This window comes from Anomaloglossus baeobatrachus, chromosome 3, assembly GCF_048569485.1.
Source record: "Anomaloglossus baeobatrachus isolate aAnoBae1 chromosome 3, aAnoBae1.hap1, whole genome shotgun sequence".
NCBI lineage: Eukaryota > Metazoa > Chordata > Amphibia > Anura > Aromobatidae > Anomaloglossus > Anomaloglossus baeobatrachus.
In genome coordinates this window covers 402,672,001-402,695,789 of record NC_134355.1, presented here as the reverse complement: position 1 = coordinate 402,695,789, position 23,789 = coordinate 402,672,001, and positions in this window count along the sequence as shown.

The window sequence follows — 23,789 nt, the reverse complement described above, 5'->3', positions numbered from 1 at the left end:
GACACAAAGCGGATTGGCCACTGGGCTCACCATGGCCCCGCCCCCCACACCGATTGGCCGCTTGCCCAGGCTCTGCCCCCACATGGATTGGCCGGCTGCTCGCCCAGGCTTCGCCCCCCACTCGGATTGGCCTCTTGCCCCGGCACCCTGCACGTATTGGCAACTCGGCCACGCCCCGCCCCCCTCACGCAATGCACGCTCGCTCTGGCCCCGCCCCCGCATGCATTCCCCGAAGCGACACGGAGCCACGACTCCCAGGTAAGTACTGTACCCCCGGGAGCCCACATCAGCGTACGCCGCTAACCCAGCCGACACATACCCTCGCATTGCTGGGGTTGCCGGCGTATGCTGGTGTGGGCTCCCGTGCGAGCGGGGGACGGGATACGCTGGTAACCATGGTAGCATAGTTACCAGCGCATCAAGGTCCTGCAGCGGCGGAACATACACACGCACACACATATAACAACACACACATAACAACACACACATCAGATCACACTCACTCTCACACACACCTCACACACACATCACATCGCATCCACACACTCACAACATCCTGGGATATCGCTTGCTTCTCGGCGGCGATACTTTGCAGTGAGCTTCCAGGACCTGCCGGAGGATCACATGGCCAGAAGCATGTGGTATCTCTGGATGTTGTGAGTGTGAGCGCATATGTGCAATATCGTCAGTGTGTGTGTGTGAGTGTATGCGATCGGGTGTGTGTGCGTGTATGCGATCGGGTGTGTGTGTGTATGCGATCAGATCTGTGAGTGTCGGCAGAGGAGCACGGCGTGCTGGAGGAGGCTGAGAGGAGAGAGGCTGATACTGGGGAAGGCTGATGCTGGGGGAGGCTGGGAGGAGAGAGGCTAATGCTGGGGGAGGCTGATGCTGGGGGAGGCTGATGCTGGGGGAGGCTGGGAGGGTGTAGGATGATGCTGGGGTAGGCTGATGCTGGGGGAGGCTGGGAGGAGAGAGGCTGATGCTGGGGGAGGCTGATGCTGGGGCAGGCTGGGAGGAGAGAGGCTGATGCTGGGGGAGGCTGAGGCTGGGGGAGGCTGGGAGGGGGAGGCTGATGCTGGGGGAGGCTGATAGGAGGGAGGCTGGGAGGAGAGAGGCTGATCCTGGGGAAGGCTGGGAGGGGGAGGCTGATGCTGAGGGAGGCTGGGAGGAGAGAGGCTGATGCTGGAGGAGGCTGGGAGGAGAGAGGCTTATGCTGGGGGAGGCTGGGAGGAGAGAGGCTGATGCTGGGGGAGGCTGGGAGGCAGAGGCTGATGCTGGGGGAGGCTGGGAGGCGGAGGCTGATGCTAGGGGAGGCTGGGAGGGGGAGGCTGATGCTGGGGGAGGCTGAGGCTGGGGTAGGCTGGGAGGAGAGAGGCTGATGCTGGGGACAGAGAGGCTGATGCTGGGGACAGAGAGGAGAGGCTGATGCTGGGAGGAGAGAGGCTGATGCTGGGGGCAGAGAGGCTGATGCTGGGGGCAGAGAGGCTGATGCTGGGGGCAGAGAGGCTGATGCTGGTGCAGCATGGGGGATGGAGCACGATGGGGGGGTGCGCAGCATGGGGGATGGAGCACGATGGGGAGTGCGCAGCATGGGGGATGGAGCACGTTTGGGCGTGCGCAGCATGGGGGATGGAGCACGATGGGGAATGCGCAGCATGGGGGATGGAGCACGATGTGGGGTGCGCAGCATGGGGGATGGAGCACGATGGGGGTGCGCATCTTGGGGGATGGAGCACGATGGGGGGTGCGCAGCATGGGGGATGGAGCACGTTTGGGAGTGCGCAGCTTGGGGGATACAGAACGATGGGGATTGCGCAGCATGGGGGATGGAGCACGATGGGGAGTGCGCGGCATGGGGGATGGAGCACGATGGAGAGTGCGCAGCATGGGGGATGGAGTACGTTTGGGATTGCGCAGCATGGGGGATGGAGCACGATGGGGAGTGCGCAGCATGGGGGATGGAGCACGTTTGGGAGTGCGCAGCATGGGGGATGGAGCACGATGGGGAGTGCGCAGCATGGGGGATGGAGCACGTTTGGGAGTGCGCAGCATGGGGGATGGAGCACGATGGGGAGTGCGCAGCATGGCGGATGGAGCACGATGGGGAATGCGCAGCATGGGGGATGGAGCACAATGGGGAGTGCGCAGCATGGGAGATGCAGCACGATGGGGAATGCGCAGCATAGGGAATGGAGCACGATGGGGAGTGCGCAGCATGGGGGATGGAGCACGATGGGGGGTGCGCAGCATGGGGGATGGAGCACGATAGGAGGTGCACACCTCCCCCCAACACACACACACGCGCACTGCACAACACACCACACACACACGCTGGGAACCACAAACACCGCCCTACACAGACACCCACACACACAGACAACGCTGCACACACACAACACCCAACACACAAACACCGCGGCATACATAAATATACGCACATACCGCACAACACACACATTGCACAAAACATACCTCCCCCAAAACACACACACACACCCCACACCCACACAAACCGCGCAACACACACACACACAACGCTACAGACACACAGCGCTCCACAAACAACGCAACACACGCAACACACATACAACACCGCTCTCACCCCCCGCCACACCCAGACAACACTCAGAACATGTACAGCGCCCTACACAAACACTTATTAACTTCACACAACAACATCTATATATATATATATATATATATATATATATATATATATATATATATAACAAAAATCATACATGAACTACACAATACGTAAATTCTACAATACCCGATGCGTAGAATCGGGCCACCTTCTAGTAATAATAATAATCAGGTTCTTATTATGGGGGATTTCAACTATCCAGACATACAGTGGGAAATAGAATCTTCTGGTTGTACTAAAAGCTGTAAGTTCTTATCTACAATTCAAGACAATTAGGGTACCGTCACACTTTAGCGACGCAGCAGCGATCCCACCAGAGATCTGACCTGGTCAGGATCACTGCTGCGTCGCTACATGGTCGCTGGTGAGCTGTCAAACAGGCAGATCTCACCATCGACCAGTGACCAGCCCCCAGCCAGCAGCGACGTGCAAGCGACGCTGCGCTTGCACGGAGTCGGCGTCTGTAAGCTGCGGACACTGGTAACTAAGGTAAACATCTGGTATGGTTACCTGATGTTTACCTTAGTTACCAGTGCACACCGCTTAGCTTAGCGTGTGCAGGGAGCAGGAGCCGGCACTGGCAGCGTGAGAGCTGCAGAGGCTGGTAACGAAGGTAAATATTGGGTAACCACCTTGGTTACCCGATGTTTACCTTGGTTACAGCTTACTGCAGGCTGTCAGACGCCGGCTCCTGCTCCCTGCACATTCAGGATTGTTGCTATCTCGCTGTCACACACAGCGATGTGTGCTTATCAGCGGGAAAGCAACAATAAAAAAACGAACCAGGGCTTGGTAAACACTGATGCGAATTGTCTGTTTAATATCTCAGTCTTTTGTTTGTCCTCTATAACTAACTTGTTATTATATTTTAGGGGGCTGATACTATAATTTCCTTCCTTTTTGGCATTAATGTATTTATAAAAGATTTTGGGATTTATTTTAATGTCCTTGGTGATTTTTGTTTCAGTAGATAATTTTGCTTGCTTGATTTCTTTTTTTGCATTTTCTATTGATATCTTTATTCTCCTGAAATGCTATTTCTGTATTCTCAGCCTTCAAGAGTTTAAATGCCCTTTGTTTTTGTTTATTATATTTTTAACAGTCTTATTTATCCATAGTGGTTTCTTTTTATTCCTGGACATTTTATTACCAGAAGGTATAAGTTTTTTACAGGACTCTAGTAGTATATCCTTAAACTTACCCCATTTATGTTCGGTATCACCAGTTACCATAACATTGTCCCAATCTACACAATTAAGCTCTTCCCTTAATTTGTTGAAATTAGCTTTCCTAAAACTCCAGGTTTTAGCCTTTCCCCTTTTAAATGTTCTATTGAATATTACTTTGAAGCTTACCATATTATGGTCGCTATTGCCCAAATGCTCCCGGACCTGTAGATCTGAAATTGTATTTGGTCTATTTGACAGGACCAGATCTAGCAAATTATCTATCCTGGTCGGTTCATCTACTAACTGAGAGAGATAAGGGGTACTTCACACACAGCGAGATCGCTACTGAGATCGCTGCTGAGTCACGGTTTTTGTGACGCAGCAGTGACCTCATTAGCGATCTCGCTGTGTGTGACACTGAGCAGCGATCTGGCCCCTGCTGTGAGATCGCTGCTCAGTGTCACACACAGCGATGATAATATTGTCTCGTCTGACGCCCGTGTGACGCCCTGGGCGAGCCAGGGGTCACAGGTCATCACACCACCACACCCTACACCCCAGTTAGGAACACCAAGGCTACCAAAATCCTTGTTGCCTTCCTCCAGGGGCTGATGTTCACACCAGGGGGTGGGCCAGGCGGTTGGCTCCGCCCACCGAGGAGAACACAGCCCTGGAGGCGGGAGGAACCAGGCAGTTCAGTTAGGAGAGTGAAGAGTAAACAGTGGAGGGAGGAAAGTGAAGTGAAGTGGAAGGAAGTAGTAGTGGAGCTGAAGAGAGAAGCTGAAGTGACAGTAGTAAAGCCTGAAGTTGATCCGGCTGTGTGCCCGGACAGTGACAGCAAGGTCAGAAGACGGCGGTGATAGTCCGCAGGGGTGACTGCTCGGAGGTTGCTGGAAGGACCGCGGACGGGTAGTGGCCCGGCGGTCTGGAGCAGTATACGAAGAACAGTCAGCACCAGGGCAGGGGCCTTTCGGATCCCGGCAAGGCTAGGAGTCACCATAATTTGCCAAATCCGTCAGTGAAGGGGACGTCTGTCTCTAAACAACCAAGTCCCGATTGAAGGCAACAGTCCGACCGTAACGGAGAGACACCGCCACCGCCAGGGCACCAGTTTCTCAGGGTCAGCGCCTGCGGGCAAAGTAGGGCTCCTCTGGCCCATATCCAAGCCGGGGAGCGGGTTACCGGTGGGAACCCATCGCTACCAACACAGAAACATTAGGTGCAGGAAAAGGGACATCACCGTCACCTACTGGGGAAAGCAAGTGCAGCCGTCCGTGGGAACCGTCTTTCCAGCCGTGTGTTTTACCGAGAACTGTGTCATCGTCTCAGGCTGAGTGAGTACCACAGTGCCGCAAGGCACAGCGCTGCCCCCGCGTCCCTGCACCCCACCGAGCCCTGCATCACCCACCTCATCACTGGGCCCCGGGATCACCAACCCCTACCCACGGACCGTGGGTGGCGTCACGGACAATAACCAATCCCCAGACCCAAAATCCACTTTCACTCACGGGCGAGAAGCGCCGCTAGAGTCCCCGGGATCCGGCCCATCGCTCGAGCCACCGAGCAGCAGCAGGCCGCAGCAGTCGTGGCAGCCGGACCCGAGCAGCAGTGGGAGAGCGCGGCGTCCCCTCCTCCGCCCGCGACAACTTGGCGTCACGAACAGGATCTTACCGCTCTGCCGTTGGGTAGAGGTGCGCCTTGTGACCGCCGGAGGTATCCGGCTGAAAAATTTCGGAAGTCACCATCTTTGGCGCGAAAAGTTCCCGCTCGAGCGTCTTCTCGAGTAGCAGAGGCGCGAAGGCCAAAACTCCGCCCCAATAGAGGAGGGGCCGGAAAGAATCTAAGGGGGACGCGATGGCGGCTAGCTGCATGTGAGAGCAGCTATAAAAGCAGGGACGCCAGGACTCTGCAGACATATTGTTCCTGGGAAAAGCTGCCAGCAGCATGTGGATGCCGTCCTGCGACACCGTAGCCCCCGCGCCTGGAACCGCGGCGTGGGTGGAGATCTGGACCGCGCAGCTCTACCAACGGCTGCAGGTTAAGATGCAGCTCCTCATGGAGGAGTGGGAGACCGACATGGCGGACGTTATAGCAACCGTGCGGAGACGCGAGGAGGAAGCGGAGAAAGGGAGGGTGAGTGACCCACGCCCCGATTCCCTTGATGGGTCGGTCATCGCGGCTGCGGGACCCGGTCCAAGCCCTCTCCCCCTGCTGCCTCCCTCGCCACCCGTCTCGGAAGCTGTGACCCCGCCACTAGGCCTGCTACCACCGCAACCGGTAGCACTACCCAGCATGCCCGCCCAGGCGGGCCGACCTGCAGCCGGAGCCCGTAGTCGACCGGAGGTGCTGCCTTGGAAGGCTCCGAAAACCGCACCGGAGGCGTCTCCAGAGAAAATCCCCGAGCCGGAGCTGATGGACCGTTCCGAGCCGGAGGCCCAGCTGCGGAAAGCCCCTGTGCCCATCCCCCACACCTCAGCTGAGGTAGCGCCGGGTTGTCGCTGCAAAGTGGAGCCCAAGGCCAAGACACCGCGGGACTTGCCGCCCAGATCCCTGACAGTGGGCAACGTCCAGAATGTCCCGCGGGGCCCGACCCGTGCGCCAGAGCTCGCAGCAGCGCCGTATTGGGACAGGGAGCCGGTACCGCTGGGCTTGGAGATCGGAGAGAGAGAGAGGAAGAAGGCGGAGCTGGTGGCCCGAGCCATTAGAGAAAAAGAAAGCCTCCGTCAAGCAACATTCCGGGTCCGGGGCCCGCTGTACGAAGGGCAGGTGAGGCGGTTTGATGTACGCCGGGGCTATGGGTTTAAATACGAACCAGGCCTGGAGGCCGAAGTGTTTATAGCCTGGCGGGATGTGAATGCCTACTTGCCCGAGGAGCACCCCGGCCGTAATCTGATGCCGGGTGACATTGTGCAGTATACCCGGCACTGTGGAGAGAGGGGGTGGTTTGCCCTAGATTCCAAACTGCGGGGCAGCCAGGAGAGCCGAGTGAGTCCTGCAGCCTCTCATAGTTACATAGTTACATAGTTACTTAGGTTGAAAAGAGACCTAGGTCCATCTAGTTCAACCTTCCTCCACCAGTTCTACATTTAGTCACTAAAGCTGGTGTCACACACAGCGACAACAACAACGACGTCGCTGCTACGTCACCATTTTCTATGACGTTGCAGCGACGTCCCGTCGCTGTCGCTGTGTGTGACATCCAGCAACGACCTGGCCCCTGCTGTGAGGTCGCCGGTCGTTGCTGAATGTCCAGCTTCATTTTTTGGTCGTCACTCTCCCGCTGTGACACACACATCGCTGTGTGTGACAGCGAGAGAGCGACGAAATGAAGCGAGCAGGGAGCAGGAGCCGGCGTCTGGCAGCTGCGGTCAGCTGTAACCAGCGTAAACATCGGGTAACCAAGGGAAGACCTTTCCCTGGTTACCCGATATTTACCTTCGTTACCAGCCTCCGCCCTTGCTGCCAGCGCCGGCTCCTGCTCTGTGCACATGTGGCTGCAGTACACATCGGGTAATTAACCCTATGTATACTGTAGCAAGGAGAGCAAGGAGCCAGCACTAAGCAGTGTGCGCGGCTCCCTGCTCTCTGCACTGCGACATGTAGCTGCAGTACACATCGGGTTAATTAACCCGATGTGTACTGTACCTAGGAGAGCAAGGAGCCAGCGCTAAGCGCGGCTCCCTGCTCTCTGCACATGTAGCACAGCGACGTTATGATCGCTGCTGCGTCGCTGTGTTTGACAGCTAAGCAGCGATCATAACAGCGACTTACAAGGTTGCTGTTACGTCACAGAAAATGGTGACGTAACAGCGACGTCGTTGTCGCTGTCGCTTAGTGTGAACCCAGCTTAAGTCATTTATAACCAACAATGTTTTGTGTACTGAGAAAATCATCCAGCCCTTTTTTAAAAGCTGTTATAGTATCTGCCATTACTACCTCTTGTGGTAGTGTATTCCACAGTCTGACCGCTCTAACTGTAAAGAACCCTTTCCTATTTAGCTGTCGGAATCACTTTTCTTCCACTCGCAGTGAATGCCCCCTGGTCCTTAGTACTGTCTTTGGAAGAAATAAGTCATGTGCCAGTCCTTTATATTGACCACACATGTATTTATACATATAAATGAGATCTCCTCTGAGACGTCTTTTTTCTAAGCTAAACATATCTAACTTTTTCAACCTGTCATCATATGGGAGGCCTTCCATTCCTTGTAATAGTCTAGTTGCCCGCCTCTGAACTGACTCTAACTTCTCAATGTCCTTTTTAAAATGTGGAGCCCAAAACTGGATCCCGTATTCCAGATGTGGCCTTACAAGTGATTTATAGAGGGGTAACAATACGTTGGGATCACGGGATCTAATCTCTCTTTTTATACACCCTAAAATCTTGTTTGCTTTAGCAGCAGCTGCTTGACATTGAGTGCTGCTGCTCAGCTTATTTGTAATGAGAATACCCAAGTCCTTCTCCTGTTCTGTAGTCCCGAGTTTACTTCCATTTAATGTATACGCAGCTATAGGATTACTCCTTCCTAGGTGCATTACTTTACATTTATCAACATTAAATCTCATTTGCCAAGTATCTGCCCATTCTGACATCTTATCCAGATCTTTTTGTAAGATTGTACTCTCCCTCAGATGAAGCTGAAAGTCGGGAGTAGGGCAGCGGATGCCCGCTGCAGCAGTCTCCGTTGGGACCACCACTGAGTTGTGTGTATGTTTGAAAAAGTTTGTTGAAAAAGAATGATAAGCAAAAATGATTACCGAAGTTTCATCAGATTGTCTACAACCGTGATTGAGAGAAAACCGGCCGTCGCCGGCACCGTTGTCCCCGTGGGGACCGTTTAAAAAGTTTGCATGGAGGACTTTCCATGGACAAGCCCGTGAACTTGCAGGGCAACCACAAACGTTAGTGGCTTGTAAATAAGTTGTTTTACCGTTACCGTTTCCGCAGTTGCCGCCTCTGGAGAGGCAGGTTGGAGGGAGGGCCCTCAGCAGAGCAGGCTGGGGCCCAGCCACCACAGGAACCGGTGGCTACCCTCTGGAGGGGAAGGACAGATCCCGCTCGGGTAACTTGTGCTGGACTTGGGACAAGGGGTGCTGCCTGGGTTTTAGGGGCAGCATCAGGGCCAGGTTGCTTGGGTGGGAGAGAGCGGAAACCGTAGCCGTAAACCGTTTTGCAACGTTTAAGAAATGTGCCTCCCGTTGTGGGATGATGTTATGCTTTATATGTTACCTTTTTACCATTTTCAGAAAATAAAACCGTTGTTGGACGGGCAGCCCGCGGACGGTCTGCGTTTTGCTAAGGGGGAATGTGACGCCCTGGGCGAGCCAGGGGTCACAGGTCATCACACCACCACACCCTCCACCCCAGTTAGGAACACCAAGGCTACCAAAATCCTTATTGCCTTCCTCCAGGGGCTGATGTTCACACCAGGGGGTGGGCCAGGCGGTTGGCTCCGCCCACCGAGGAGTACACAGCCCTGGAGGCGGGAGGAACCAGGCAGTTCAGTTAGGAGAGTGAAGAGTAAACAGTGGAGGGAGGAAAGTGAAGTGAAGTGGAAGGAAGTAGTAGTGGAGCTGAAGAGAGAAGCTGAAGTGACAGTAGTAAAGCCTGAAGTTGGTCGGGCTGTGTGCCCGGACAGTGACAGCAAGGTCAGCAGACGGCGGTGATAGTCCGCAGGGGTGACTGCTCGGAGGTTGCTGGAAGGACCGCGGACGGGTAGTGGCCCGGCGGTCTGGAGCAGTATACGAAGAACAGTCAGCACCAGGGCAGGGGCCTTTCGGATCCCGGCAAGGCTAGGAGTCGCCATAATTTGCCAAATCCGTCAGTGAAGGGGACATCTGTCTCTAAACAACCAAGTCCCGATTGAAGGCAACAGTCCGACCGTAACGGAGAGACACCGCCAGGGCACCAGTTTCTCAGGGCCAGCGCCTGCGGGCATAGTAGGGCTCCTCCGGCCCATATCCAAGCCGGGGAGTGGGTTACCAGTGGGAACCCATCGCTACCAACACAGAAACATTAGGTGCAGGAAAAGGGACATCACCGTCACCTACTGGGGAAAGCAAGTGCAGCCGTCCGTGGGAACCGTCTTTCCAGCCGTGTGTTTTACCGAGAACTGTGTCATCGTCTCAGGCTGAGTGAGTACCACAGTGCCGCAAGGCACAGCGCTGCCCCCGCGTCCCTGCACCCCACCGAGCCCTGCATCACCCACCTCATCACTGGGCCCCGGGATCACCAACCCCTACCCACGGAGGGGCAACACAACAACTGGCTGCTCCATACCATCCTTCCCGGGATCCCCATACAGAGCAGCGGTGGTGTCAACAAACCACCACAACTGTGGGTGGCGTCACGGACAATAACCAATCCCCACACCCAAAATCCCCTTTCACTCACGGGCGAGGAGCGCCGCTAGAGTCCCCGGGATCCGGCTCATCGCTCGAGCCACCGAGCAGCAGCAGGCCGCAGCAGCCGCGGCAGCCGGACCCGAGCAGTAGTGGGAGAGCGCGGCGTCCCCTCCTCCGCCCGCGACACCCGCATTATACTAAAGCTCCAGAAGCAAGGACTAGGGGAAACTATATGCAACTGGGTAAGGAATTGGCTAAAAGATAGGAAACAAAGAGTAGTCATAAATGGTACATACTCTAAATGGGCTATAGTCAATAGTGGGGTGCCGCAGGGATCTGTGCTAGGTCCAATTATTTTTAATCTCTTTATTAATGACCTTGTGGAAGGGATTGATAGTAAAGTGTCAGTCTTTGCTGATAACACCAAACTATGTAGGATATAAAAAACTGACCTTGATAGTACAATATTACAAAAAGATCTGGATAAGATGTCAGAATGGGCAGATACTTGGCAAATGAGATTTAATGTTGATAAATGTAAAGTAATGTACCTAGGACGGAGTAATCCTATAGCTGCCTACACATTAAATGAAAGTAAACTCAGGACTACAGAACAGGAGAGGACTTGGGTATTCTCATTACAAATAAGCTGAGCAGCAGCACTCAATGTCAGGCAGCAGCTGCTAAAGCAAACAACATTTTAGGGTGTGTAAAAAGAGAGATTAGATCCTGGGATCCCAACGTATTGTTACCCCTCTATAAATCACTTGTAAGGCCACATCTGGAATATTGAATCCAGTTTTAGGATCCACATTTTAAAAAGGACATTTAAAAGTTAGAGTCAATTCAAAGGCTGGTAACAAGACTACTACAAGGAATGGAAGGCCTCACATATGATGAGAGGTTGAACAAGTTAGTTATGTTTAGCTTAGAAAAAAGATGTCTCAGAGGAGATCTCATTTATATGTATAAATACACGTGTGGTCAATATAAAGGACTGGCACATGACTTATTTCTTCCAAAGACAATACTAAGGACCAGGAGCATACACTGCGAGTGGAAGAAAAGCGATTCCGGCAGCTAAATAGGAAAGGGTTCTTTACAGTTAGAGCAGTCAGACTGTAGAATGCTCTACCACAAGAGGTAGTAATGGCAGATAATATAACAGCTTTTAAAAAAGGGCTGGATGATTTCCTCAGTACACACAACAATGTCGGTTATAAATGACTTAGAGACAAAATGTAGAATTGGTGGAGGAAGGTTGAACTAGATGGACCTAGGTCTTTTTTCAACCTATATAACTATGTAAGATACATGCCGCACAATAAAATGAATGGGCAACCATGATACAATTAGGGGTGTGAAGTACGTGAGTGCTAAAGTCTTTATTAGATAAGCTCTTTAAATGAAAGTCATACAGTCATATACATTAAGGTGTTATTACATATAGAGGTCTGCTCACACCACCATATGTTTTGGTTAATAAAGGAATAACTTATGTGTTATTTCATGAAAATACATTTTTCCAGATTGTGTATTCCAGTGCTTGATGTTGTCTGATATATATGAATGTTTGGTGTAATACTAAACCTATTACTGTTGGTGACCAAATGTGTTGTCTGTCAGATGTTCTGTCAGTTCTGTAATGGATCACTCAGTTATTTCCAGCAAGGAGATAGAAAAGTAATGGTTTTTGCGAGGCTCTGGCGCTTCATTTCCTGGGAAGGCTTATATGTAGCATACATCACTGCTTTGAATAACTTTGTTACTGAATAGCTGCATCAATTGAGGGAGATTGTCAGCTCCGTTTCTTTGATCAATTACCATGTTCCTTGTACACAAGCAACACAAACATCACTTGCTGTATCAAAACCAAATTACCTTTCATCAAAGATGTCTGCACTAAGTGGAATTCCATCTTACACATGACACATTTCTGTGAAATGGAAAACAGGCAAAAGTAATGGCACCAAACATCAAAGACTGAAAACAAAGAGCGAGTCATAAAACAGCATTGTGTACATTACAATTTATTCATCAACTTTTTTCCCTTACTATGCTTTCCTACTGCGTTGTCTTATTTCTCGTCTAATACTGGGAATTAATACTAGTACACACAATTTATTCCTCTTCCTGTATTTTGTATAATATTTCACGTTTTAACTTCAAGTCCTGTTTCACAAGACAGAAGTTCCTATTTCACTATTGCAATATACAGTAAATCAATCCGGTGCAGTTAGTTGTCATAAGGCTTTGATCACTTTACAGGGAATCTGTCAGCAGGATTTCTCCCTCCAAACTATTTATAGGTGCATGTATTTCTTTCAAAAACAAGTCCAGAAATACCTTTACATGGCCAGTCCATTAATCTGTTGCTGATAAATCAGCCTCCTCCTGCTTGACTGACAGCTCCTTTGCCTGAAGTCACACAGCATAAAGGCTGTTAGTGAAGAAGGAGGAGGGGGTGTTGGGCCGGGAATAGAGCCGGAGTGACAGAGACTTCAGATCTACAGCCTCAATTGCATATCAATTCAAATGCTGAATTTCTCAGTAACAGAGAAATGGACTGGCCATGTTAAGTTATTACTGAACTTGTCTTTGAAAGAGTTGAATGCACATATAAATAGTTTGGGTTGTGAAATCCTACTGACATATTCCTCTTAATGTAGAGTCATGATGCTGGTTAGGTTGTAAATTACTACAAAAGCGTACATTGTATTGACTTAAAGAGATTTAACTGAGTCTAAAAAATGAAAAAAATGTAACAGGGAATCTGTCTGCAGGTTTCGGCTATGTAATCTGCATGCTGTAATGGTTATCACAGAGATTTCAGTGGCACCTCAGTTGTCACACTGTGTGCAGTTGTTTACCTGTAATGTTTGTTTTAGCGTCATGAGATTATCATTGCTGGACTAGGTCAGCTATGGGGTCAGCTAAAGATCAATTAAAAGTATTCCACTGTGGTAGACAAGCAACATCTAAGACTAAAGGCCGCTTTACACGCTACAATTTATCTGACGATCTCATGAGCGACATGACACGCCCAGATTGTAGTTATGACTTGCCAAGATTGCACATACGTCTAACACCAAAAGCAAGGGAAAATTGGAACCTCATTTTTCAAACATTGGGTCACTCCCTATCAATATATTTAACCCCATGAACTCAACCTCTGGGAGATTAAATGACCCAAGATATATATATATCACTATATTGCCAGTAAACACAGAAACTGCTTATAATTAATTTGTTTTTATTGTGGAAAAATACAAAAAACAGTTTATTATATTAAGATCATATACACACCATGCGATTAATCTAATAACAATTAAGCATATAATGTCCAAAAGAGGGGGCAGGACAGAAAGTGGGGACACCAGTAAAAAGCCCAAAAGGGGCGGAACAGGACATCAGAGCCCTCACCAGCCTAATCCAAAAATGGGCAATAGTAAACGTATATTAACGCATCTGGAGCACAGGTACAGATAGCTAAAATCAGTGTAAAAAATTCAAGCTATTAACCAGACAGACACTAGATGGCACTCAAGCTCAATTAGCAACCATAATGTGCCCGTCCATTCCAGCGACAGTTTAAAGGTACCGTACTCCAGACTTGCCCATAGTAATCACGTGTGGGGCTCAGATGTCGGGTCTCGACCCTCGCCCGACGTACGTTTTGAGGTAATCCTCTTCGGGGGCCTAATTGAGCTTGAGCGCCATCTAGTGTCTGTCTGGTTAATAGCTTATTGGCATGTGTCCACTGATAAGTTCTAGAAGATACCATTGTGTGTTTTCAAATTGCAATCTCAGTCTATTTCTAATTGCAATAGATAAGGTTGGAATAAATAGAGACCAAGTACTCAAGAATTTCCCAGTCAGTCTTTCTTTGTTCATCAATGTTCCCAACCAGTCCATTTTAAATAAAAACATTACCTTCATTTGTATAAGTGACTGCTATGGTACATTTGGATTCAGCAATGATGAAATATACTTTTCCTTCTTCGGATGCTGACCCTTTCCTTTCCTGCATTTACCTGTGGGTCAACAGGTGGTTAGCGCATGGATGCCATGGGAGCAGATTGTTGTGAGTGCTTAGCATTTTTTTCCTGAATTTGCTTTTGGGGTAAGCTAGTCCACTAGACCCCCTGCTGTGATTAGCAGCTCCCTGTTTATAGACATTGTAAACAGAGATCCAAGTGTGGGCAGGGGCAACTTTCTCAGCTATGCTGCTCTTCTAAATCTAAAAACTCTGATTGCTTCAGAACCACTACACCCAATAAACTAAGTGATACATCGTTGGAGTCTTTGCCTACATCATGCTGCCTCAGATAAAGTAGCAAAAGCCTGCTGACAGATTTCCTTTAAAAGCAGTCCTGAAATTGCGAAGATATTGGGGTGTGATAAAAGAAACATGAAAAATGTGGTTTCAAATAGTCAAAAGATGCACATTATTTGCCAAAGATTTGAGAATAATCAAAATGTTCTTCTGCATCTAACACATTCTTTTTTCTTTTCTTTACGTGTTTTCTGAGAGATAGAAAATGTTTTCCAAATTAAAGGGGTTGTCCGGTCTTATGATATTGATGACCTATCCGTGACATTCGACATACCCAGGACACGGGATTCCCACCGATAGTAGCTGAGCTGCATCTCTTGGCAACGGGCCAACGGCCACTACTCAGTGTATAGAACTATGTTGTTCCAGCTTTGTTCCCCGTCTACATCTGTCCAGCAACCAAGCTAAAAGCAGGTGATCAATAGGGGTGCAAGGTGTCTTATCTCCACCAAACTGATTTTGATAACCAATCCTAAATAATAGTCACCTATATTATGTCTCCACATCTTCACGTTTCCACCTACATCCATCTGCAAATTATCAACTTGTTTTAATAGAGGACTTGTAAACTTTGCTGTCTTCCTTTCTGCATAGTAACATGATATTGACTTATAATCCCCAATTTATTAACCTCATAATCCACATTATTATGATATAAGTATACATATCCTCTACATTAAAATAATAACAGTACAGAAATAAGAGATTTATTTTTTACAATACACTGTAGTATGCTATAAGGCTACAATGACATCAGTAAAGTGCTAGGCACTACTCTGTCGCCTCTGACTTTCTTGCATAATGTGTCATTTGTCCTCTTTAGTTATTGCTAAATATGCTTACTCAGTTGAGACAGGTTTTTGGCACATAAATTGCACTATTTCTTTGACCTTCTCTATTTTGCTGGTCCAGCATCCTGAGTTACATTACAAAGGATGGGATTGGCTTCTCCTCTGTGTTATAAGAACAATAAGTAACTTTTTCAACCATGAGACATTGTCTCTTTACATCAAGTAGCATAAAACCTAAAACCAGAGGCTGAGAGAATGTGTAATTTGCCAAACTTAAAGGGAATGATTTTTTTTTTTTAGATTTAAACACCTCCGTGGAAACAGCCATAGTGGATATATCTTCATTGCATTTTCTGTAGAGATAGCATTTTTATAGCACCTACAAGTAATGGGAAGTCTCTAGAAAGTGAAGCAGTAGAGCCCCATTCCCCCAGAAAACTAAAAAAAAGCATCAGATTTATTAAGAAACATTTCTATACATCTATCAACATAGACCCTGTGCCAGTTTATTCAGTAAAGTTTAGCAAGAAAGCTGGAGAACTTGAGATACACAAGCTTATTTTGTATACTGTAATGAGGGGCATTGCAGCCAAACTTGAGATGCTTCCCCCTGACTGCTGGCCCCTCTCCATGTTTAAAACAGGTGTCCCCTTTGAAAGACACTGCTCTGCTGTCCCCGCCCCCTATGGTGTGACTGATGCTCGCCCCGCCTCCTGGATATATGTCACCGTGCTGCCCAGCTTCCGGCCTCTCTGTTATAGGACCCAGACCTGTTGGGCAGCCGGAGACAGGTAACCGCGCTGTGAGGCGGTTAGAGAGCATATCAGCAAGGAGGGAAGCAATCTGCTCACGGCTTTTAGCTGTGAGCGGCTCCCTCCCTGCTGAGGCACAAGCAACGTGCGACGGCGAGCGGTGTTTCTGTGGGAACTACCCGCCCGCTGGTCTGCTTGTGCTTGCCATCAGTTTGAAAAATAGCGCGAAGAAACTTACTTCCCGCTCTTCACCTAGGTAAACCGTCCCCCACCCGCCGCCCTGTTACAGCAAGCCCAGGGGAGCAGCAGCATACGGGTGCAGGATGTGGGCTGGCACCTTTATGGTAAGGCGCAGGTTAGAAGCGCTGCAGTGGGGGAGTCATTATTTTATTCATCCACCTGAAGGCATTGAGCCCTCTCGCTCCCCCTTTGGTCCGGCATTCACAATGGTGGTCCGTGGCTACTTAACCAACCCCCCGCCCTCCCCTCCCCCGGTTTAATGATAAGTGGTACTGTCAGGCCCCATTTTATTTGTACGGGTTGAGGGGGGCGGGCAGCAAGCACGCGCAATATGCAGGGAGCAGTAGTCTGCTGGTGGCATGTACCCCACCTGCTGATACCCACACTCCGTTCAGAGGTTAGTGTATGGTATTTTTTGCCCCTGTAGGGGCCGGCATTACGCCACGGGTAAAAAGTCACCCAAATCCCCTCACATTTGACATCGTACGCGATGGGGAACGGTAACAAACCCCTCCCTCCCTGTTGTCACACAGTGGGTTTCACCATATCATGGCGGCGGTGGGGGGTGGTGCCGACTATCGCGCTGTGCAGCCATGTGCAGGGACAGTGTCCTGTGCAATGCGCTCGGTCCTGGAAAGCTTGCTGACAGCTTTCTAACAGCGACCGGTCTCTTTCCTGTCCTCCAGGGTTCAGAGATTTCACTTTCTATTTTCTGACTAACCCCTTCCCATCCCAGAATGCACAGGGGAGGCTTGTCCCAACCAGGACTTGAGCTCTCCCTTCTGGTCTGAGTCAGGAAGTGTTGTGTGAAATGGTACCTGACATTGAGATCTTCTCGCTGCTTCCAGGCATAGCACTGTCCTCCAGGTGAAGCGAACAATTCCACTGTGGCTCCCATGACCACTCGGGTGCCACAGTTACATAAGGTCTATGGTTGTGGGGCCGGTTAGATGTAATGTCTAATTATCTGAAATGCCTTTTGAGAAAGCATATGGAAGAAAATTTAACATTCAATTCACAGGCTCTGGTGAATATTCCTGCAGTCAGCATATCAATTGCATGCTCCCTCAAAACTTGCGACATCTGTGGCATTGCGCTGTGTGATAAACAGGGCCGCCATCAGGGCATTACAACTATGACTGGTGTACCGGGCCCGGGGTACTTACATAACTTTATAAAGCCCAGACCGCCCCCTCTTCACAGGGCCCACGAGCGGCACTATACCTTTAAATCTTCCTGTCTGGCTGCTTCAGACGTGGTCTGAAGCATGCTGTAAGCATGCTGTATGTGTCAGATCATGTCCTGGCAGATCATCTGAGTGAAGAGGATCCCGGCATCTTCTCTGCTCTCCAGACAGGACCTGCGGAACTCAGTGCAGGCTCCACCCCCTCCACCTCCTGTGCTGTGATTCATGGCTTCTCTCCTCGACATGGAGCTCCTGGCCAGTCAGAGGCTGGTAAGATGGATGTGTGGTTACAGCTCGTGATAGGGTCCGGGTCTGCTATACTGTGCACTGTGGTGGGCTGGATAGAGGACTAATAGAGGGTCTGCACCTCGGTATGATTTTAGGGGCTGGGGGTTGTGTATATTATAGGAAGCTGAGTGTGGTTGGGGGGGGTTTAGCTCTGTATATTATATGGGCCTGGGGGTTTATTGCTATGTTAATTATAAGGGGCTGAGGTCTGCTACACTTCACTCTGTGAGAAGAGGTGCTGCACTCTCTACTGTTAAGGGCTAGGGGCATATTACCCTGTGTGTTGTGCTGTATACTGGAGACATATTGCCCTGTGTGCTATGCTGTATACTGAGGACATATTTCCCTGTGTACGCTGTGCTGTGCTGTATACTGGGGACATGTTGCCTCATGTACTGTGTACTCACTGTATACTGGAGACATATTGCCCTGTGTACTGTGTGTTGCTCTGTATACTGGTGACATATTGCCCTGTGTACTGTGTGTTGCTCTGTATACTGGGCACATGTGGCCCTATGTACCGTGTGTTGCACTGTATAATGGGGACATATTTCGCCTGTGTATTGTGTGTTGCGCTGAATACATCCATACATAAACACATATGTGTGGTTCGCTCTGTTTTGACTGTGTTTACTTTTATCACCCATTAATGTGTATGTACATTATTAAAACTGTGTGCTATCAGTGTGCCATCCATGTTTTTTCGGTATAAATATATAGAAAATGAAATTACAAAGTTTCTCCTATACTTTCCAATGTTAAACACGTGCAGCACAAGGACTGTACATGGCTACCATCCATGTGCTGTTTGTGTTTTTCACAAATCCATAGACTTGTATCAGCCTTTGTTATTAGTTCTGCCGGAAAAACACGGACTTGTGGGTAGCACCATAGGTTAAAATGTGCGACATCTCTGTAGTAAGCTCGGTTCTGATCTCGTATCTCTGTAGTAAGCTCAGTTCTGATCTCGTATTTCTGTAGTAAGCTCAGTTCTGATCTCGTATCTCTGTGGTAAGCTCAGTTCTGACCTTGTATCTCTCTAATAATTCTGATCTCGTATCTCTGTAGTAAGCTCAGTTCTGTTCCTGTATCTCTATAGTAAGCTTGGTTCTGTTCCTATATCTCTGTAGTATGCTCAGTTCTGTTCCCCTATCTCTGTAGTAAGCTTGGTTCTGTTCCCATATCTCTGTAGTATGCTCAGTTCTGTTCCCCTATCTCTATAGTAAGCTTGGTTTTGTTCCCCTATCTCTTTAATAAGCTCTGTTTTGCTCCTGCATCTCTGTAGTAAGCTCAGTTCTGTTCCCGTATCTCTGTAATAGGCTCGTTTCTGTACCCATATCTCTGTATTAAGCTCGTTTCTGCTCCCGTATCTCTGTAGTAAGCTCGGTTCTGCTCCAATATCTCTCTGATCTTCTATCTCTGTTGTAAGCTTGGTTCTTATCTCGTATCTCTGTGGTAAGCTCGGTTCTGCTCCCATATCTCTGTAGTAAGCTTGGTTCAGATCTCGTATCTCTGTAGTAAGCTCGGTTCTGCTCCCATATATCTGTAGTGAGCTCAGTTCTGATCTTATATCTCTGTAGTAAGCTCAGTTCTTATCTCGTATCTGTGTAGTAATCTCGGTTCTGATCTCGTATCTCTGTAGTAATCTCGGTTCTGATCTCGTATCTCTGTAGTAAGCTCAGTACAGAGGAGAAGTGTGTGGGGGATATAATACAGAGGAGCAGTGTGTCGGAGAGAGATATTATAAAGAGGAGCAGTGTGTGAGGATATTATACACAGGGGCATGGTGTGGGGAGGATATTATATAGAAAGGCAGTGTGTGGGGTGATATATACAGTATGGGACAGTGTGGGAGAAATATTATGGACAGGGGCAGTGTAGAGGGTGTATTATGGAGAGCTGCGGGGTAGAGGGTATATTATGGAGAGGGGCAGTTTAGGGGTGTATTAGTAATTTTCTGAGGGAAATACTTCATTTTCTGGAACAAGTTCAAGGGTGCTAACAATTTTGACTGTATGTATATGTGTATATATATATATATATATATATATATATATACAGTATACACACACACACACACACACACACACGCACACACACACATTTTCCGAGATGGCGGTGAGGCTGGGGAAGGTTTGCAGGGTGGAGGCGGAGCTGGGGTGGAACCTGGGCGGAGTCTCAAGGGGGCCCCAAAATGTTGCCAGTATGTTGCCCAGAAATTCCTAGTGGCGACCCTGGTGATAAAACTGCACATGTTAGAGTGGCTTTTATTGTGGTCAGCCTAAAGGGTACTTTACACACTGCGACATCGCTAGCGATCTCGTTAGCGATGTGAAATTCTAGATCGCAAGTGCGATCTTTCCAGATTGCACATAGGTCATTTTCTAGAATCTAGAATCTAGATCTTGATCTAGAATTTCACATCGCTAACGAGATTGCTAGCGATGTCGCAGTGTGTACAGTACCCTTAAGGCAAACCTGTGCAATAATCATGCTTTATAATCAGCATCTTGATATGACACACATGTGAGATGGCTATATTATCTCGGCAAAGGGGAAGTCCTCACTAAGGCTTGTTTCACAGGTCAGTAAAAAACACAGACTTTTTCACTGATGTGTTAAAAGCGCATATGTCCCACCGTGTGCTGTGATTCATTGCACACCTTGGTTCTACATCTGCTATTCATGATCAGTGATCTGTGATAGCACATGGCGATAAACGTACTTGTCCCCGCTCCTGCTGTCCGTGGTGCTGAATCTCCGGCTCTGCTGTGTCTGGCCACTGTGTCTCCTACCATTGCAGCTACTTCTGGTATCGGCTGTGCGGTGCATAAAAGCACATGCAGGAGAATAATGAGCTGGCTTGGAAGCAGCAGAAAGCAGCGTCCGAAGACAGCGTCGCTGGAAATGATGAGTATAAAAAGCTTTTTATTTTCAATGTATGTGTTTTTCTCGTACGCCTTTCATGGATCACACCATGGTGTGGTCCATGCGACATCATAGTTACATAGGTTGAAAAAAGACCTAGGTCCATCTAGTTCAATCTTCCTCCACCAATTATATATTTTGTCACTAAGTCACTTATAACCAACAATGTTGTGTGTACTGAGAAATCACCCATCCCTTTTTTAAAAGCTGTTATAGTATCTGACATTGCTACCTCTTGTGGTAGGGCATTCCACAGTCTGGCTGCTCTTACTATAAAGAACCCTTTCCTATTTAGCTGCCGGAATCGCTTTTCTTCCACTCGAAGTGAATGCCCCCTGGTCCTTAGTATTGTCTTTGGAAGGAATAAGTCATGTGCCAGTCCTTTATATTGACCACCCATGTATTTATACATATAAATGAGATCTCCTCTGAGACGTGTTTTTTCTAAGCTAAACAAATCTAAATTTTCAACCTCTCATCATATGGAGGCCTTCCATTCCTTGTAGTAGTCTAGTAAACTGCCTTTGAACTGACTCTTTCTTCTGAATGTCCTTTTTTAAATGTGGAGCCCAAAACTGGATCCCATATTCTAGATGTGGCCTTACAAGTGATTTATAAAGAGGTAACAATCCGTTGGGATCCCAGGATCTAATCTCTCTTTTTATACACCCTAAAATCTTGTTTGCTTTAGCAGCTGCTGCTTGACATTGAGTATTGCTGCTCAGCTTATTTGTAATCAGAATACCCAAGTCCTTCTCCTGTTCTGTAGTCCCAAGTTTACTTCCATTTAATGTATATGCAGCTATAGGATTACTCCATCCTAGGTGCATTCCTTTACATTTATCAACATTAAATCTCATTTGCCAAGTGTCTGCCCATTCTGACATCTTATCCAGATCGTTTTGTAATATTGTACTATCAAGGTCAGTTTTTTATATCCTACATAGTTTGGTGTCATCAGCAAAGACTGACACTTTACTATCAATCCCATCTACAAGGTCATTAATAAAGAGATTAAAAATAATTGGTCCTAGTAGCACAGATCCCTGCGGTACCGTGCTACTGACTATAGCCCATTTAGAGAATGTACCATTTATGACTACTCTTTATTTCCTATCTTTTAGCCAATTCCTTACCCAGTTGCATATAGTTTCCCCTAGTCCTTGCTTCTGGAGCTTTAGTATAAGGTTATTATGTGGTACAGTATCAAATGCCTTTGCAAAATCCAAATAATCACATCAGCTGCATTACCAATATCCAGATTTGCACTTACCTAGTCATAGAACCTCAACAGGTTGGTTATACATGACTTATCTTTGATGAATCCATGCTGTCTGTCAGTTGTTATATTATTTTCCGCAATATATTTTTGCATGTAATCCCTTAAAATGCCCTAAAAAACTTTGCATACTACTGATGTCAGGCTTACTGGACGGTAGTTGCCTGGATCCACCCTCTTACCTTTCTTAAATATCGGTACCACATCAGCAAACCTCCAATCCTGAGGCACCAACCCTGTTACAAGCGAGTCTAAGAAGATGAGATACAGCGGTCTGTCAATTACTGAGCTCAATTCCCTCAATATTCGTGGATGAATGCCATCTGGCCCGGGGGATTTGTCAATGTTTAATTTACTCAGATGCAGACGTACTTCTTCTTGTGTTAAATTAATTATATCGGGTGGTGAACATTGATTTTTGTCTTGTTGAATGATCCCTGGTGAACACGGATGAGAAGTGCCTGTTTAATATCTCAGTCTTTTCTTTGTCCTCTATAACTAAATTGTTATTATATTTTAAGGGGACGATACTATCCTTTGTTTTCCTTTTCGCATTAATGTATTTATAAAAGATTTTTGGTAATTATTTTAATGTCCTTGGCGATTTTTGTTTCAGTAGCTAATTTTCCTTGCTTGATTTCTTTTTTACATTTCCTATTGATATCTTTATACTTCTGAAATGCTATTTCTGCATTCTTAGACTTCAAGATTTTAAACGCCCTTTGTTTTTGTTTTATTATACTTTGTACAGTCTTATTTATCCATGGTGTTTTCTTTTTATTCCTGGACATTTTATTACCAGAGGGTATAAGTTTTTTACAGGACTCTAGGAGTATATCCTTAAACTTACCCCATTTATGTTCGGTATCCCCAGTTAGCATGACATTGTCCCAATCTACACAATTAAACTTTTCCCTTAATTTGTTGAAATCAGCTTTCCAAAAATTCAAGGTTTTAGCATTTCCCCTTTTAAATGTTCTATTGAATAATACTTTGAAGCTTACCATATTATAATCGCTGGTGTCCAAGTGTTCCCGGTACTGTAGATCTGAAATTGTATCCGGTCTATTTGTCAGGACCAGATCTAGCAAATTATCTTCCCTCGTCGGTTCATCTGCCATATGAGAGAGGTAATTGTCATGAATTGAAGATAAGAACTTTTTAACAGCTTTTAGCACAACCAGAAAATTCTTTGTCCCACTGAATGTCTGGTTAGTTGAAATCCCCCATAATAAGGACCCAATTATTATTAGCTACGTTTTCAATTTGTTGCAGCATTTCACCCTCTACCTGTTTAGGTATGTTAGGAGGCTTATAGCAAGCTCCAATTAGCATTTTTCCATTATTCCCCTCCCCATGTACATTTACCCATACTGACTCTACATTGTTGCAGTTCCCCCCAATGTCATCATTGAACACAGGTCTTAGGTTAGATATGATAAATATACACACTCCACACCTTTTTTGTCTTTCTTGTCTTTCCTGAATGTAGTATAACCCTCTACATTTGTCACCCAGTCATATGGCTCTCATCCAGCCAGGTTTCCGTAATGCCCACCACATCATAATCCATGGTTGACATAAGAGTCTCCAATTAATTAAAACTTCTTGCATTTGCCAGTAGACATTTATTACTATTAATGCATTCCTTACTCCTAGCCTCCCTCCTTTCCTTGCATGTCCCAGCCTCCCCTAATTCTTCATTGACCCCTACAGTCTCACTGTCTCTATCTGCTCTATCTATCCCCTTATTTGCTCCACTACCCTCCCGCCCCCCAAAACCTAGTTTAAAAGCTCCTCCATCCGTCTGACCATTTTCTTCCCAGCA